Source organism: Apaloderma vittatum, unplaced genomic scaffold (genome assembly GCF_000703405.1).
Source record: "Apaloderma vittatum isolate BGI_N311 unplaced genomic scaffold, ASM70340v1 scaffold10858, whole genome shotgun sequence".
NCBI lineage: Eukaryota > Metazoa > Chordata > Aves > Trogoniformes > Trogonidae > Apaloderma > Apaloderma vittatum.
The window spans coordinates 112,541-130,893 of NW_009730295.1; the positions used below are offsets into that span (position 1 = coordinate 112,541).

Sequence of the window (18,353 nt, forward strand, 5' to 3'; positions counted from 1 at the left end):
GCAGGCTCTGGATCAAAGCTCCTGTTTCAGATCCAGCTGTCAGAAGGGATCCCCAATCTCACGGTTGAAGGGAAGAAAGTTTTGAAGCAAAACTGTCCTTAGAGAAAGGCTGTCCTCAAAACAAGCCCCAAGGAAGGACTCTGTGCCAGGAGACGGGCACAAATGGGCTGCTGAATGTTAATTCCTGCTATCTGCTTGCCAGCAGTGGTCATCCCTGGCAAAGGGTCAGAAAGCTTCATCGTCGAGCCCCACTGTCCAAACAGACAACTAGGTAACAACAAGTCTGAAATTTTTGGTAAACACTTTTAGGGACATTTTGTGTCTTTTTAAAGGAATACTTTTACTGAAATGACCCGTGATCATCAGTGTGGGTGGCATGGATCATATCTATTTTTATCTTTGAAGTCCTTCTCTATTCCCAGCTTTGTATTAAACCTACAAGCAGAGTACATTTGAAGAGTGTACTCTGAACATAGTAGATGGGTTGCTTAGTACCAGCTGATCTGCAAGTACTGACTAGCATAAATGTGTTTGATAGTTTATGAATGTGATTAATTCTGAAGTTCTGAGTTTGACTGTGGGGCTTTTTTTTCTTTAGTTTGAGTTTGTTTGTTGATATTTTTTTTCTTTTGGGCCTTTTAAGATATCCACATCTTTCTGCTACATCTGAGGGTCACAATCTCAAAAAAATTGTCAGATTTTTCCTTCACAGCAAAGCAAAAGTTTCTTGAAACTTTGCACATGTGTCTTCAAGGTGTGGAAGTGGTGTGTGTGTGTTTGCTGACATGTGCATGTTGCACATGGTGCACTGTATTTCACCTTCTTCAGGATAAATAGCAATGTAAAAAAGCTAAACTGCAGCACAAAGCATTGAGAGCTTGGGATTTTTATGTCTTAATGAACCTTAAAACTATAAAAATGTGGATTTCTATTTAGCTGCACAGTGTCCATGTGGATGCTGGTGTGTATGTTACTAGATGAAAGAGTTAGCCACCCATTTTATGCTGTACAGCAAGTAAATGTGGAATTAGAACTTCAGTGACATCTATTAGAGTCATGAGGGAGAGAACTGGTGTAGAAAAATAGGCATTTTAGTGAAACAGGACATTATCAATGAAAGTAGATTTGAAAATATTAAGAAAGCTCCTTCAAATTCTTTCAATAATATTGAAAAATTGTCCTGTGTAATAGAAACATTAAGGATTCAGAGTGGAACAAAATAGGAGGAAACAAAACCCAGTTAGGAGAAGCAAACCCAAATACTTTTTTCACACTGTATCTTTTCATGAAATTGTCAATAAACATCAGAGTAACATTGTCACATTACAACAAGATATTTGGATTGCAGTGACATAACATAGTTCACTGCTAGTGTGTGCATTAAATAGAAGGCATGGAGTTGAGAAATGTATTAATTAGCTTTGTCACTAGTGGTTTCCAGGCTTTGACGAACAGCTGCTGCAGGTCACTGCTGTTCCCCTGTGCACAGCCCTGATCAATGGTTTTCAACCTTTGCCTGCAGCCCTGAGGGGTCTGCTGCTGAAAAGGTCCAAACAAGAAGCGAGTTCACATATCCTGCAAACAATTTTACCAAATTTCTGGAGAGGGAAATGTGCATCTGCAAGGGAGTTCCAAATTAAAGACTCAAAATGCACTAGCATAATAAATAAAAATAGGAAGAAGCTCAACAGCAAGAAATGATAATTGTGTGATGAGCTTTGCATTTGCTTTCCTGCAGAACCCTAATAAATTTGAACAGCTGTAAATGTCTCTGTAAGGAGCAGGGTGGTGAGAAAGCAGATCCCAAATGATTCAAAGATCTCTCATTTTTGATGGTGCCCATTCCAAAGATGCATGAACCCACAGAAAAAAACCCCTCCTTTGATCAACACAGATTACTGCAGAAGAAAATATTGCACCTAGAGGTCAGTATGAAATCCCAGTTCCCTGAGTAGGGAGTTAGAGATGTTCCAGCCTGCTAACCCCTGTGGGGCTCTGGAGAATAAACCTCCCCACTGTGTCCCAGAAGCTTTAATCCTGTGAGCTCCAGCTCCATGGGGGTCCTTACCTCCTTCCCTCCAGGATGGCCACGATAACCACAGCAGAGCTGGCAAAGGAAGAACAACAGGAGCAAGAGGAAAATTTACGTGATTGCACTGAAAGGGCACAATTACAGTGAAGTATCTTTTTGTGTGGAGGGCATCGTACAGAAATGAAACAAGAACCACCAAGGGTATGCTAAACATTCAAATCTATTCTAACTTTCCCTTAATTATAATCCATATTTTTACATATTTAAATATTTTAGTACGTACAAAAAGAATGTGTATGAATATTTACTTCTCAGGAGAAGACAATGTCCCCTGCTTCTCTTTAAAGTTGTTGGCTGACCTGGAATTTAGCAGCCTTTTGGCAACATTGCCAGAATCTGCCTTCCTCCTCGTGCACGTAGATTTTGGTGCAGTAGCATGGAAGAGGAGGTGAAAGGAGAGGCATAGAAAGGGATGATAACTATGTACGCCTCTCAAGTACACAGTTAGGTAAACCTACATGATCCTTACACAGCTTCTATGCTTTCTCTATCAGTTGAAGATCCTGGACCATGTTCTGTTCATTGTGTGCTCACATCAGTCTGGACTCATTCATAATGAGGGAAGGGCTAAAGGCAGACTGGACTCAGGCAGAATCACCAAGTTGTTGATCCCGATAGGGTATTTTAGGGCAATGGTCAGCTCAGCTTACAGCTCCTGTACCAACGGTGGGCTCTTCCCAGCAAGTCACGAAACTACTCTGAAGTAAGCCATTGTGGCTGTGAGAAGTGGGCCCCACGGTGTTACACACAGCAGTTTGAAGCCTCAAGTGATGAGAAACCCTTCTGTGAATACACATATTTTCCTCCGAGTAATAGAAATGCCCAAGTTTAAATTTCAGCTGCCATTTCTATTATCAAAGCTTACACTGGCAGCAGCCGTCTTCCTGAAAGCTACCCATTTGTGGCAGTGTCATTGAGAGGGTTTCTGAGGAGCGAGCCCACCTGATAGCTTCCAAATCTCCTTTCATTACTGAGATGCAAGGGAGATGCTCTGCTGGCTTGGAGAGCCAAGAGACCTGTGCCTGTAGCTCAGGCCTGTGGTGAAAGGCTCAGAAAGAAAAACTGAACAAAAGAAGCCAGCACAGGTGCAAGAAGCTGACAGGAGAGGAGCAGGCCTGAGAGAAGACTGCCTTCACCTTAGTTAATTTGTCATTATTATGTGATACGTGCATCGATGCCAGTCACTGCAACATTTTATCTCATATCTTCATCTAACCACCCACCCTTGCCCTGCTCATAGATCTGAGGACACCTCTCCTGTCAGCTCACAAGGTTTCTTCAGGATTCAATGATTAGAGGCCGGTTAGCTCAGTCAGTTGAGGGTGGTGCTAACAACGCCAAGGTCACAGGTTCAATTTCTGTTCGGTCCCCAAGTGTTGCCTGATCTAGTTGAGAGGTGGAGACCCTGGCAATAGGGAGGCTGGATTAAAATGATCTCTAAGGTCCCTTCCAGCCTAGGCCATTCTATGATTCTATAAGTTTAGCTTCATAATGAGAACAAGAATAACTGGATACCATTTTTCCTCTGTCTTTGGGATGTATACTTTAAATATGGGTTGCCCTAGCAGGAAAACAGCTCTCAGAAGCTCAACAGCAACCACAATAATGTGCTGGCTACATCTTCTCAAGGTTGTTTTGGCTTCCTAGATGATTAAAATGTGGAAATTATTTTCCTGAACTTCCACAAAGCGTCTTGTAATTGTTTATAAAGACCACATTTTCATATGTGACGCAAACTTTCAGTCTCCTGAAGGAGTAGGAACCAGATTATGGGGACAGTATAGTGATGGGACAATACAATGTGCATAGTCCAGTCCACCTGACACTATGGATTCTACCAGAATTCAACTTGAATTTAACTATATGGCAAGTTTCAGACATTAGAGGGGTTTGTTCAGTTTACGTTAGATATATAAGTTCAAAGCTGAAGTCTTCAGAATTCCTGCTTTAGTTTTGCATAACTTTCAAGGTGCCCACAGCCCAAAATGGTGCGTGTGCCTTTTTCACAGTGACGTCACTTTGTGGTTAACGAACTAAAAGGAGGTTCCAGATGAGTGACTTGGGGTGTCCTGAATCAGTCCTCAAAGTACACTATCTGTACTTAGACTGTTGACCTCTGTTGTTTTTATGACCCCAGACCTCACTACTTCCCAGTCTTTCTGCACATTATCTGGATACTTTTCCAAACTGATGAATTCCTACAGTCTTAGCACAACCTAAGAAAACAGCTCTACTCTTTCCTTGCTGTCTGAGTCAGCCCAATGGGGGTTGTTGTTGCTTTCTCCCCTTTCTTAAATGAAATTACTACGTGTGCAGCTTTACTCAAACTACTACCCCCAACTTGATCTCTCTATAACACCCCACTAAGAACGTCCACACTGTGGTGGCTTGTGGCCACACCTCACATTCCCCCCCGCTGCAGTGACAAAGCCGGGTACGGACGCTGCTGCTTTCCTCGGAGATCCCACCTTTGTGTTTTCACGTGGAGCTCAGTGCCGAGCCAGCAGCGCTTGCCTGCTTGTCTTCAGAAAATGCCATTATTGATTTGTTCCGACGGAGTGGCTAATTGGGTCATATGGAAAGTGCTGGCTGCCTGCTGCCAGGACGGAGAGCTTTGCAGCTCCTTACACCTTCCTCGACACCAGGCGTGCATGCCGTGGGAGAGATGCCTTTCCCTGCGCGCCAACCAGGTCCCAGCTCCTTCCACAGCCAATTCGTGCCATCCCAAGACTGCAAAGCAGATGGAGAGCTGGCTCAGTTTCTTGCCTGAGGCTCACCGCTGGCTTTAGAAATCCTTAGTTAGCAGAGGGCTGTTGCTATGCCTGCAAAGCCTCACCTTTCCCCTGACCTGGCAGGGAATATTTCCTGCCAGAAGGGGATGGAGTCTTTCATTGCCTCAGTTTCCCACCGGTACCGCTGTACTTCTCAGTGTGATTTTCCTCAGCACCTCTGCTGTGGTTTTTCAAGAGATTCGGGTCTGGCTCAGCACAGAGGGGGTGTAGATTGCCTGGATTTTGCACACCAAATGGGTATTCATCACTCCAGAGCACACCTTGCTTTCTCAATCAATTCACATTTTTTTCCTCAACTGGCAGCTTTCCCCTCCTGTATACCCTTGTCTGGGCTCCACCAAATGCATCTCCCAGGAGAAATGAGTTTCCAGACTTTAGATGAGTAACTGCATCTGTACACATCAACGACAGAGCTGGCTGCCACCACAGTGTCTGTTCAAGGCTACTGTTTCTATATTGCCCTCAACTGGATCAAAAGCCCAAGATTTTCTTCTCTTCTTCCCTTTTCTGACACATTTTCTTTCATTCAGCAAGGTGAAACTGCTTCTGACGGCTTTTTTATGAGTGTTTCTATTAATAAAAGATTCATAATTTTGAGGTTGGAGAGGACCATTAGCATCATCATGGTTTAGCTGTCTCATAACACTGAGTCAAAAACTTCAACTGCTAATTTCTGCACAGAGCCTGTAAGTTTATTTTAGCTATGATATAGCATTCGTAAGACAGAAAAAAAGAATGAAATGTCTCAGGTAACAGAGAGTTCACCATCTGCGGCTGGACCCACATCTGTTTCCTTTGTATACAGTGGAAATTTTAATGTATGATTTCTGTGCATTACAGACCTGCTCCTAAACTTGAAGCGACTCAGTAAAAGTCAATAGAATTATTCCAGATTGACATAAGTGTAGCAAAATTATTGAAAATTGCTATAAAAATGCCAGTCCATAAAGATTTTGATATAAAGTTGTTTGTGACAATGTCTTATGCTCCTAGTAATTCTAACGTCTATAAATCAGAGATACCATGAAGTCCTGTGTTTATTTGACAGGGTACATCAATTTCAGCCTTTTACTGCAGGAAATATACTTTATTGTCAGGAGCCATAATGCTCTTTCAAACAGTATTCATATTCCATCTGTTTTCAGTTCTAATCTGTGGGACACATTCTCTGTGAGTGCAACTGGATAAAATACCTCTGAATTCCGTTGATGACTCCCCAGTTCTCACTGGCAGGGGGGTGAGCCCATGTGTATACGTGCTTGCAGCACACAATAAATCTTACAGCATTCTTCTTGTCAGATTTATTTGGGCCAATACTTTTCTGATCATTAAGTAAGATAGCAGGGTTTTTTTAAAATTATTGTTACATACATAGGTTGCCTGGATTTCTCCATTTTTTTAAGCCTTATGTTTTGCTTTGCATTTCTTGAAATCTGTGTAGAAATTGATCATTTGGTAATTATTTTTAGCAATAAAATAGAACATTTCTGTATACATTGTCTTTGGAAGAACAGCAGCAAGGCCATTAGAAGAAGAAAAAGGAGTATAAATCACAGCAACAGAATTAAAGAACTTATATCCTCATCTTTACATATAGAAAGACATTTGTGTTTATTTTATTCTAGTATGATGGAAGGAGAAGACTCCATGTCAGATCTTTGCTGACGTGATTAGAGCAGTCACACTGGGAATAAATGGTTTAGGGTGCTTATTCAGTCCACGGTGGCAGGGAAATATATTTGTCCACAGCATAATGCCTAAGGTGCAAGAAACACAGGGAGCTGATGGAGGAGAGAAAGAAGGGGGGGGGGGGGGGAAGGAAAAAAAAAGAAAGAAAGAAAAAGCCTGGCATTGAAAGAGCCAATATCAGACGTATCGGACTTGACAACACGCATTTGGACAAGTGCCCAGACCGCGGACTGCGCGTCAGTCACAGCTTACTGGATGCCATTTCCCAGTATCCATATCCCTCCCCGGAGCAAAACGCTGCTCAGAAATGAGCATTTCTCACTGTTTCTGCCTTTGGTAAAGAAAATGCCGACATCTAACATTTTGGGCAAAATGAACAGCAGCCAGTTCCTGTGGCAAGTGAGACGGTGCATGCGTGCATGTGTTGGGGGTTTGAAATCACTCCCCTCGATTACAGTCCCAAATAACAAAATTTAAAATAATGGTTATTTCATCACTATTGCATATGAAACTTCCTTAATGATAAAAATATTATCTTACTTGGGTGAAAGGTTTAGGGGTATTCCAGGCACTCTCCCAAACTGCACTTTGAGGCAAAATTCCAAAATTTGAACTCCCATCAGAGGAGCCCATTAGTTTGAGTTCTTCATATTATACTGTGAAGAGATCCCGATTACCAAAAGAAACACAAAGTAGATTGTGATTAAACTTCAAAATGCAATTTAGCAGAAGGTATTAGCTTGAACTCTGAACAATGAACACTTATGAAACACTTTCACTGCCTATTTAAGCCTATTGAATTGATAACAGGCTAAATTAACTTTGGCAGTCCATCTTTTTGCCAAGTTCTCCCACTTAGACTAATTTTAAGAGTCAACCCTTGGAATAATGAATCTAAGTTTGATTATGGGCAGTGTGTTGCCCACTGTGGGAAAAGATCTTAGGCCAGCAAGGCAGAATTCATTAGAAATAACCTGTCTTGCTCCTCGACAGCTGGAGTTCAAATGCTTAAAATGTTCTGGATTAATCTGAGAAGGAGCACTGCTGAACGGCTCCTTCCCTCCTTGAGGGATGGCATTTGGCAAAGCACCCGGCGCTTGTGCAGGAATCAGCAGTTAGTGGCTGTGATGATGTTTGTCTGGTGACGTTTTAGTTCACCTTTATGTCAAAATGAAAGAAAATAGCAGGGCGGGATGGTTCCAGGGGAGATTTTGCTGTTAACAGCCACTGCTGAGCAGCTGTGGTTTCTGGCCAACATTAGCCTCAGCCATTCTGAATTTTAAGGGACAGATTCTGGTGTTTTTATCCAGCTGAGTACTCACAGGTGCATTATTTCTTTAGAACAAGTACTGCAGTTTTCTTCCAAATACCCTGTGACTTTCAGGGGGGAAATATGTGCTTCTTAGGTCCATTGGGAGGACAAGTTCTGTGTTTAGCTACACAGGGGTAACTTCCAACTTCAGCAGCTTTAACAGATGACAGCACAGTAGGAAGCTCCCTTGGAAACGTGGACATCCAGGTTGGGGGCATAATTCCATCTAACAGAAGCTGTTTCTGAGACCATTTTCTTTAACTTGTTTTGCCTGTGTTGCTCTTCTTGCATGCATGTGTTAGTGATTTGGATTTTAGTAAATGGGGTCCCTATAAAGGCTGTGTCATCAAAAAATAAAAAAGACTGGATGGATTCACATGGCAAATACAAGCAGCACCTTCTAACTCTGAGGTTTTGCTAGTCCCTTTGCATCAAATTGTTTTTGGCTTTTTGCATAGATAAATGGAAAGAGAAAAGACTAGGAGGGGTAGATAAGGCCTGAAAAACAGAACAAATGTCATTCTGCTAAGCGAGCCTGATGTCTGGTTGTTTCTGCTGAAGTGGAACGATGGACCAGGTGGCACAGGGTGGAGGGGTAGGGATGACCAATCTCAAATAATCAGGTTTAGACTTTCCTGTTTTCACATCCTCTCTGAGGAATTTGCAGAGGAATGTACATGTCACAACCTCAGAGTAGGGCTTCACATGCTTTACAGCAGTATTGCATACATTGTCGCCTGCTAACAAAATGCACTTGTAAAGGAATACAGTGTAGCATTAAAGTAGTGTGTCTCAGCTATAATCCTTGTGCCGTGGTGTGGTATCACTCCAGGTTTTCCTCTGATTTCTCATTAAACTGAGTAGTAGCAACTCCACTTTACAAAAGCAATTCTTCAAAGCAGGTTAGGCTGATTCTTAAATGACACTATAAAATGACAGCTGCACACCAACCCTCTTTTTTTCCTAGCAGAATAAGGGATATTAATCTTCCCCTTCTCATATTAAAGAAGCAAGGGGATTTTCCTGATATGTTTGTTGGTTTTTCTTCTCAAGCTAAACCTGCAGAAAAACAAATCCACTCTTTTTACTGGTGCTACAAGGATTTACATTTATTTGTGAAAGAGGAGAACCAAGATCACAAATGATCTGTTCTGGTAATGAGAAACCACGATTCACTTCCCTGGTTCGTAGTTATTTCTTTCCCATTTTAGCTTGGATTTTTCAAGGCTTTTCAGAAAGCCTGAATTCAGCATATCTGAGAGCTGTCAGCCCAGCAGACTGTAGTCTCCTGTTTACTTTACACACGGAACAGGTGCCACCCAGGCAGTAATGCAAGCTTGCCGTATTTCAAGCAGCACTGCAATCTGCTTGCTTCCCCACCGCCCCGTATGCAGAGGTAGAATATAAACAGTTCAGCTTTCACGATCATTTACTTCTTGGCTTCTTTGCAGAGGAAGTGTGCCAGTTACTAGATGCAAACTGTTGCCGAGAAAGGATGCCAATTGCTACCAGGCACGGTAATTTAGTGAAATCCATAGCTGTCTGTGAGGAGGTACACAAACATCAACAATTACTTTGCAGAGTAAACAGTCCTCTCGTAACTATGTGTAAAAAAAACTGAACCGGGTTTCCTATGCTTGAGAAGCTCCTCAGGCTCCTATTGCAGTTTTCATATCCACAAACTGGCTATAGGGAGCTCTGCAGATTAAAATAATGTTTTCATCTGTTAAAGGACTAATTGCTGCATTTCTCAAGGAGGCTCAGTTTTGGTGTCAGTCATCTATGAATGGCTAAAGCAGAGGTATTTCTGTTGCCAGCATCCTTGGCTGCTGCTGCTGCTTCCTCTGATGAGCAGTGGCCCAGGGTAAAGCAGGTCCCATCCTGTACAGCCAAGTGTGTGCAGGCTTGTGTGTGGGAGGATCAAGACAAGCCTTCTCTGCACCTGGAATTACCCTGACCAGCTCATTCCTGGAAAGTAACCCCAGAACCTGGACAGCCCTGAAATCCCATCTCAAAACTGGACTTCAAAGAGACAGAGGGGCGCATGAGGCTGGTGGGCAGTAGAGAAGATATATATGGCTGAAGTTTCCCATTGCACTGTGGGCTGAGGAAAGGGCAGTTTGCCTTTGCAGTGTCTTGCCAGAGACAGGGGATACCCTGTACACCTCATAAAATAACTTCAATTAACTTTAGCCTCCTACAGGCTTCATCCTTGCTGGCTCTGCAGTGACAATTGCAAGGGAGGAGTGCTCCAGAGGCAATTCCAATTTCTTGCCTCCACACCTGTTATCAAAGGCTTTGCATGGCTTCTTTCCCACAGCAGCCATGGCCAGGGAATCAGGGAATAAATGTTATAAGCTAGAGTCGTGATCTAGAGAGTGAGTGAAGCATCAGGAGAACCCGTTGGAACTGATCACCATCTGAAAGGCAGGTCCTGGGATCCTCTTTCTGAATTTGTTTGCACAGGATGGAAAAAATGATATTTCCATGGGGAAAGGAATAAAGCGAATCCATGCTGATGACAGGTATTTGTCTTGTTTTGCCAACAGCAAGTCCTCTTTCCAAAGGAGAGGCATTTGCACTAATCCCCATTTGAGCCTGAAACAATTAGCCGATCCGTGCTTTTCAGAGGCAGAACGCAGTGTGGAGCCTTTGTATTTATTTGTGTCAGCAAACAAGTATGTGGGTCCGTGCACAAACACACTTGAGATGTCACCCAGATTATGCTCTATTTTCAATCTGGTTGCTGTTTTTCTGGTGCTACAACTGGCCTGCAGCACGCAAGGGGACCATGTTGGGTCCATCCTCCTCCATGTGCTAATTACTGGTACAGTGCTGGCAGACCGCCTCTTTTGAAGGCCCCGATCAGAGCAGAGGTGAGCAAACTTTTGGCTTGTAGTCCAAAGGATTCAAGGTCTGTCCTGGGCTCTCAACCCTTTGTTTGCGTGCACAAAGTTTTTTGTGTTTTTTTTTCTTATTGCTGAATGATTTTGCTTTATAAATTATGAAAACAACTGAATCAATAAATATTAACATAATGTGTATTGCCTTGGCAACATGGCACTTGATACAAAAATTAAAAACAAATTATATAAACCACCCACGATGGGGAATTTACAGGAGATAAACCTGCTGCTGCTGCCAGAGGAACGAATCATCTGGAATCAGAACAAAAGCAAACAGTCCCAAGTTAAACAATATAAAACCAAAGGCACCTTTCCCCAGACAGGTCTGGGCTGAGCTTCAGGTTCTGGCTACTGGAGATGAGGCTGCTGCATCCCATCAGAGTGGATTGCTGGGGCTGGCATCAGTGTTTTGCAAAAGCTCAGCTGATTCCCTAACACTCTTTTTGTGATCAGTCTGTAGAATCAGGTTCTTATGAAGCACCTTTTTTCTTAAAGATTTTCCCCCACCTTATAAATTTGCAGGATGAGTCTGAAAAAAACCACACATGACGAACCAAATCATTGTCCGACCAGATGTGCACGTTGTCCCCAATGGATAATTTGCCATGATATATTTCATCAGATTTAATTACCGTTAACTCTTTGGATACTTGCTACAAGTGGGATTTCTGGGAAGGAGCTGAGTTCACATTTCCTGGAGTTTAGTCTCCAGGAAAGTGTTGCTAAGTCTTGGTACCACACAGAGGGGTTAGTAAGTAGAGAATTGGTGCAGGTTTGGCATTTGACTCTGGCTTAGTGCAGTAATTTGCTTAACAACTTGAATATTCGTCAGATCAACTGAGTTACACAGTCTGTTCTCATACACTGCATAGTTTCTAATGAATCCGAGTGCACAACCTTTCTGCATAAATGAACTTGAGACGTCGCCCCAGATTGCGTTGCACTTTCAACATGAAACAATTGTTTCTGTTGTTTCAGTGCTATAACCGATATCATGCCACTCAGATTACTTGGTGCTAAATTGTATGCACATTGCATTAAAAAAAAAAAGAGAGACTTTTTATAGCTGAGCGCCTTAGTTGTACACATTGTACCTACTATGTTAGCTTCTCCCTTGAATATTACACTATTTCCAAAGAGTGCTACTTTTTGATAGGGACAGAACTATATAACTCAGTGATTACAGAGAAATCTCTGGCCTTTGAAGTTCAGTGCTAAACTGTGCCTAGAAATTGTATGTAATACATTTCTATGCAGACAGTACAGGCTCAGACATGCATAATTTAATTTATTGAAGTTAGAATATATTTTAGACCACATGCCCTCTGAAGCAGGAAACAAGTAATTTGATTTTAAATTAATTTACTAGAAACACAGAACGACATTTGAAAGGACTGGTACAAACCTGACAGTCCAAAAGTATTTATACGGAGAGCAATTTGCTTAACCAACTGCTTCCTTTGTGTCATCTGTTCTTTCAGATAGTTATATTTGGCATAAAGTGTTTTTCTGCTCCTGGTACCTCTTGAGAGACTTCCTGTGGTGATGTGGCTTTAGAACTGAGGCAGGTAGGCTGTGGCTCCCTGGGGAAGGGAAATTCACTTAATACATGAATAACGTCAAATGTCAGTCAAGCTAAGAGAAAAAAAAACAACTAGTGGACAAGTGAAAGATAAATAGGTTTAAATAATTACTGTTGAAATCCTGTTATGCTTGTAATTTTTTTCTCAGCATGGAAGTCCTTCTGTAAGCAATTCAGCACAACCTTTTGAGACCGGCTAAAGTTTTATTAATATTTTAGTAGCAGTGTTAGTAATGGCATGAACAATGGTAGTGCTGTGATGAGCTATGGAGTTTTCAGAGAAATCCCTGTCTTAGGTCAATCAATAAAGCCACACTGATTTACACCAGCAGAGAACCTGGGCCTCCAAATGTAAGGACCAACCCTGCAGACATACTCTTCTCTGCCATTAGTCCTGGGACCACTTCTAGAGAGCTCAGCAGCAATAATCATCACCCCAGGAAGAAGTGGCTGGATTTAATGGCACCACTTATACTGGCAAGCACCGGGTCTAGTCAGATGTTTTGGCAGAAAAAAAATTATTGCTCTGATTCTAGAGTCCATCCCTTTCTAGAGAAGTGCTTAACGATGTGCTCTTCTTTCAGCCTGTGGTTAAGTCCCGTTGATATCAGTGGGTGCAAAGTAATATTAAGTGTTTTCTGAATGGGAGATGCCTACGTTTACGTGTTTACCTGCAGTTTTTCCACATCTGTTTTTAGATACCTTATGTCTCTTAAAGTGAACTTTGCATTTTTCTCCCCTTCAATGTGTATCTTGTCTCCTCTGGGTGTTTTTTTTCCCCTGCTGTTTCCAGCAGACCTGTAGCACAATGTTGGGACTTGCACTCGTGCCTTTCTCCAACTCTGAGTATCGCTGCCTGGTCATGCAACTTTGAAGCACATCCCTCGGTTATTTGTTTGCAAATTTCAAGGGAATTTCCTCCCTCCCCAGCAACAACTCCTCAGAAAAAGAGTTGACCTATTTGTATTTCCATTTTCTACAGCCAGATATCTTGACTTGTCCAGTTGCTAAAGCTCAAAAGTTACAGCATAAGCTTGTGTTATCTTGTTTTGTGCCATTTTCCATAAGATGTTGTGCCCTGACAAGTATAGTCCGGCCTATTTTCTCTTCTAGCTGGGGTGTTCACCTTAAGAAATAAGTGTGCTTTTAAAGAAAAAGAAAATAAACCCATCTAGGATTATTTCCAGCAGGAAAAGCAGCTGCAGCTGAGGGGGCAGCGATGCCAAAGCCCAGGCGTCCGGAGTCAGAATTCTGAGATTTGTGAAGAGTTCAGTGAGTTGCACGTGGATAAGCAGTTGAAGGCTGAGCCACCACCTCCAATAGGGCAAAAAGAGGTAACAGAAATGACTTTCCTATCTGCTACTGCATGCAAGTCATTGCACCAGCTCCCTAGTGCATGTCACTGATTTATGTGGCGTTTTTGGTTTGTAAAAATGCGTGATAGGAAAGCAATAGTACATGGTAGGTATTACAGTCTTAGTGAAGAAGAGAGAGGATTTTGTTGTTATAAAAATAATTGGAAAGCTTGGAAAATGTGCATTATAAATTAAGATGGGATTCTAAGAGGCTTTGGAAAAGAACACAAAATCATCCATAATGTTACTGTCTTATTTTAGGAGCAAATACATGTGTAGGTTTTTTCCACTGAAAAGTAGCTCTAAGACTGGCGTCTGCTGACTTGGCAGATCTGTACTTTAAGTTCACTGGAAGGCATCTCCTATCTGTCACAGATTACTGTTTCTTTTCCTCTTAGCACATAGACCCAAGAAAGTTGTAACAATTTGAAAAGCTGGCATGAAGGTACTAACTAAATAGTAAGACTTCGTATCAGTCAGTTGATATTGGCCAAAGTGCAGCTCACTCATTGTTTCTTCATGTGTACCCATTAACTTATTCTCAATTTCTAGAATTATGTTGTCCTTATAAACATTAGTACCAAAAATACATGTTTTTTGTACTGTACACTGAGTGACTCTGGGCTTTAAATTCCCTATATCCTACTTGCTGACTCATTGACTTTTTTTCCCATTCAAATGTGGCATTTTATTGGCCTTTATTATTAGAGAGCAATGGATTCCTCTCTTTGAAATCAGAAACAGCAGGGTTTGGATGATGTCCTGGGAGTTTGGGCAACTCCATAGCTCCTTGAGAATGGAACCAGTGGTGGTTTGGGGACTGAATTAATGAGAGGATAACACCGTCTGAACATGCATCATACATCTGACAGTTCTACTGTAAAACTGCTGGCAAATTTGTGCCCAGCAGGAGCAATCCCATGGAAGAATCTTGACAGGACCACAGGAACAAACCCATCACGGAGCTGAGCTCATCTTCTCCAGGCCAATCCATATTGCCATATGGGGTGGAATTTACTAAACTAAATACAGACCTTTGCATCCAAACTTGTCATCCGAGCCCCTTTTGTAGTCAATGAGGGTCTGGAGCCGATGTATCTAGGTGAATGTGTCTCCTCTCCAACTTAAATCAACATTTAAATTAGGTCAGATGAATCTTCTGGATGTGCCCATTTCTCTCCATTGCCCGTAAAGGGAGCCCAAGGTAACGAGGTGAGTTGTACACTTAGGTGAGCTCACAGTAACCAGGAATCCCCTAAGCATGAAATGTTTATTTAAGGTGAAATCTTCTTTGCCAGAATATTTTTGGCAAATTGAACTTCATCTTTGGACAGAAAAGATCCTGAACTTTAGAGGAAGGACACTCAAATATTTGATATCCCAGACACAGGAATTAAAAGAATGTTTCAGGAATTTTTCTTTTGGGGGATTAGGTATCCTTCATATTTAAGTGTCTTTTTGAGATAAATAAACCCTGTGATCCTAATGCAGAGGCTGGATAACTAAGTCCCTCTTTAGTGCTGTAATAAAATGTCATGATAAATCAGGAACATTCTAGTCTCGATATATTCAGCAACATCGTGATAAAGAAATAATCCCCGTTTCCTCCCTCAGCATTCAAAGGGTCTTGGGACACAAATGTCACCTTTCTATAGTAGAATATAATTGATTCTATTTGCGGCTGCTTAGAAAGAGGTGGAGGAATATGGCAATAATCCAGGGATGACTTGAAATCAAACGGAAGTCCACATGAGGCTATGAATGCCAACATGAAAGAGCAAAGCCCAAAGGATGCTATTTTTGAAGGCCAGATCTTGCGTGGACGTTACACACTTAGAGTCCCCCTATTCAGAAGTAATCATTGTGCTGGCACAAAAGGGCATACTAATCACCTTTTTGATGAATGTCCCAAGAACTTGCGACTAGCAGCTGTGAGGAAGTAACAGATTTGGTGTGCCCAAGAGGCAGGGCTTTGAGTGTTCAGTCGATAACAGGAGGAATTCAGTGTTTTCTGAGTAAAACACCATCAATGTCAGTAAATACACATTACATGATTAAAAATTAATTCTATATAAATCATCAGAAGGACACCATAGAAATGAAATCATGGATGCCACAGGTGGATAAGGCCTCAGAGAACAAACTGACTGGTTGCTCTGCTGAACATTGCCCCATAGAATATTTTGTGGAATCTGACTTTAAATGTATTCAACAACTTAGACTTCTTTTTTTACCAAAGAGAACAGTTCACTCGCTTAGGAAAAAAAACCCTCATGGCTGAGTATATTGCTCTAATAACTAGCCTTTTATTTTCTCTTTCAAATTACCATTTCATTATTTACTTTTACCAATTTCATCCATCATTCTCTTTTTATGAATTAATATCACTTCATTTAATAGACTGTTGTTTGCTTCCTTTTCTCTTTGGCTTAACCCCTGAAATCACCCACCATTGTTATTTCTTTTCATTATTTCTTACAAATTAGTATCTAGGTGCCCTGTATATGACTTTTTTTTAACCTCTTTCTTGGCAACTCCCTCAATTGATCCTTTCAAGTTGTTTTGTCTAGAAGTAAGCATGATATTCCAAATATAACTTCTACAGAACCGTAAAGAGAGAAAATAATATCTCGTTATCCAGATATGGTGCTTTTAAATAAGTTTTCTGTGTTGTTATAGCCCACTGCAAAATCACGTCTTATATTTTTTAATATTACTCCAGGTTTCCAGGATTTCCACTGAAAATTTCCTGGAACTCTGTCATTTGTACTGTTTTAAGTCAAGTCCCATTTTGCTGTATTCTCTCCATGTTTCATTTCTCTTTTCCTTTCCGCTTCCCCGGTTTTAATATTTTCTCCAATTTAATATTATCGGCTAACATGAGGATTAGATCGGTCACTACCTCTTCTGTATCTTTAGCAAAGATAATGCTGACTATAATCCCCACAGATCTCCTCCTCTGAAAACAAAGTTTATGTTATATTTGCGTCCTTAGGGTGGCTTTTCTCCATGCAGCAATGGGTGAATCTGAGCCAATTGCAATTTATTTTAAAAGCAGACTTCGCTATAATAGATATCCAGGTATTTTCTTAAGGTTTATACATCATATGTCAATTTGATAGATTAAGTCTGTGATCTTCAGAGGTGAGTGAGATGGGAAGGGAGATGAAAGCTAAGCCTTGAGCAAACATCAACTTTCAATGAGATTTCAGCATCTCACTGCTAAAGGCTTTTTGAAAAACCCATTCAGGTCGATTTGCCACTGTTACGGACACAAGCGGTGGGTGTGGAAGCCCTGTTTGGGTACTTAAAACAGCCACTTCGTCCAGAAACCTTCTTCTTTTGGGCTCTTCACACCACGTTAGTGCACAGCACCCTTAGCATACAGCAGAACCACCTCGCTGCCTTTACATCTCTGTGACATTTCCCTCCGAGAAAGCACTCTCCTTTTCTCCTCTGAGCCTTTATTTAATTTATTTTAATCACAGGCTAGAGCAAGTGTTTAGTGATCTGTGATTCCCATGATTATTCCCTTTTCCTCTTCTCTAAGCTTGGTATTGTGTTTACTTATTGCTGCTCTCCTGGGCTGGTTCCAGGTTTCCGTGAGCATTCACTATTGATTGCTAATGGTGTGTTAACTCAATGTATCGGATCCCTTTATGCCCTACAATGTGCCTTGTCTGGATCTGCTAATTTGCATATGTTTCAGGCTTTCTAGATATTTCTCTACTCACATTTGCATTAATTCTAACAGCCTCTCCCCGCTCTTTTTATTGATCTCCTTGTTGGATTCTTTTAAAAAGAGTTTATTTTCTTCGGCAACTGAAATTTGATTAGTTACATCTCCCTCATCAATTGTTAGTATGTCTCTAGCTCTTTTCTTTCCATTACTGAGTTCATGAAAACCTTCTTAATCCTTTTAACCATTCTAGCAAAGAGTAGCCTTTGCTTCTTTCCCACAAGCTTTCCGAATCTGTCCCTCCTCTCTCATGTGTATGGTTCCTTCTTTTTCTAGTCCCAGTTTGGACCCTCAAACCTTTGTCTAGTGTTTTCTGAATCCATGTTCGCTGCCTCTTCTTCTTTTAAGGCTTTTCATAAGAAATCCTTTCCACTTTGTGTTGCATGTTCCCCATCTCCCTTCGATGCTGATGGATTCGAAAATTTTCTGAAAGCTTCTCCTGATAAATAACTCTAGAGAATTCTTGATTCTTTGAGATGTTTTCCTTGTAGTCTGTTATAATTGCACAGTATTGTGTTCTGTGAATTTCCTAACCTGTCTGCTAAATCCAGCCCTCTCATTGACAATGCTATTGAGCTGATGTTCTCACAGTTTTGTCTGATTTCTGCGTGTTGGTAAGGGTTATATCCCACAAGGCTTCTTTTCCTACTGAAACCCATATTTACTACATCCTACTGCATATGACTTAGGATTATTTTAGTGGTCTGTGTTTTGAGATCTTCATGACAGAACAGATAATGACCAAATGCATTCCCTAATGAACAGTATCAGAAATTTCTAACTGTGCTAAAACTTGGCGTGACTTTTTTTCCACCATTATATGCCATTGGTAGTCTGTAGAAAATGGTCTGTGTACAACAGCTGCATTCTGAATATAGATTTGTAG

The 18,353-nt window shown here is 41.3% G+C and overlaps 1 protein-coding gene across 2 annotated transcripts in view; it reads left to right on the forward strand.

Moving 5' to 3' along the window:
• Positions 1-18,353, forward strand: part of LOC104277944 (sodium channel protein type 5 subunit alpha-like) — a 175,476-nt gene that overhangs the window by 107,181 nt on the left and 49,942 nt on the right. The gene's annotated exons all lie outside the window — the stretch shown is intronic.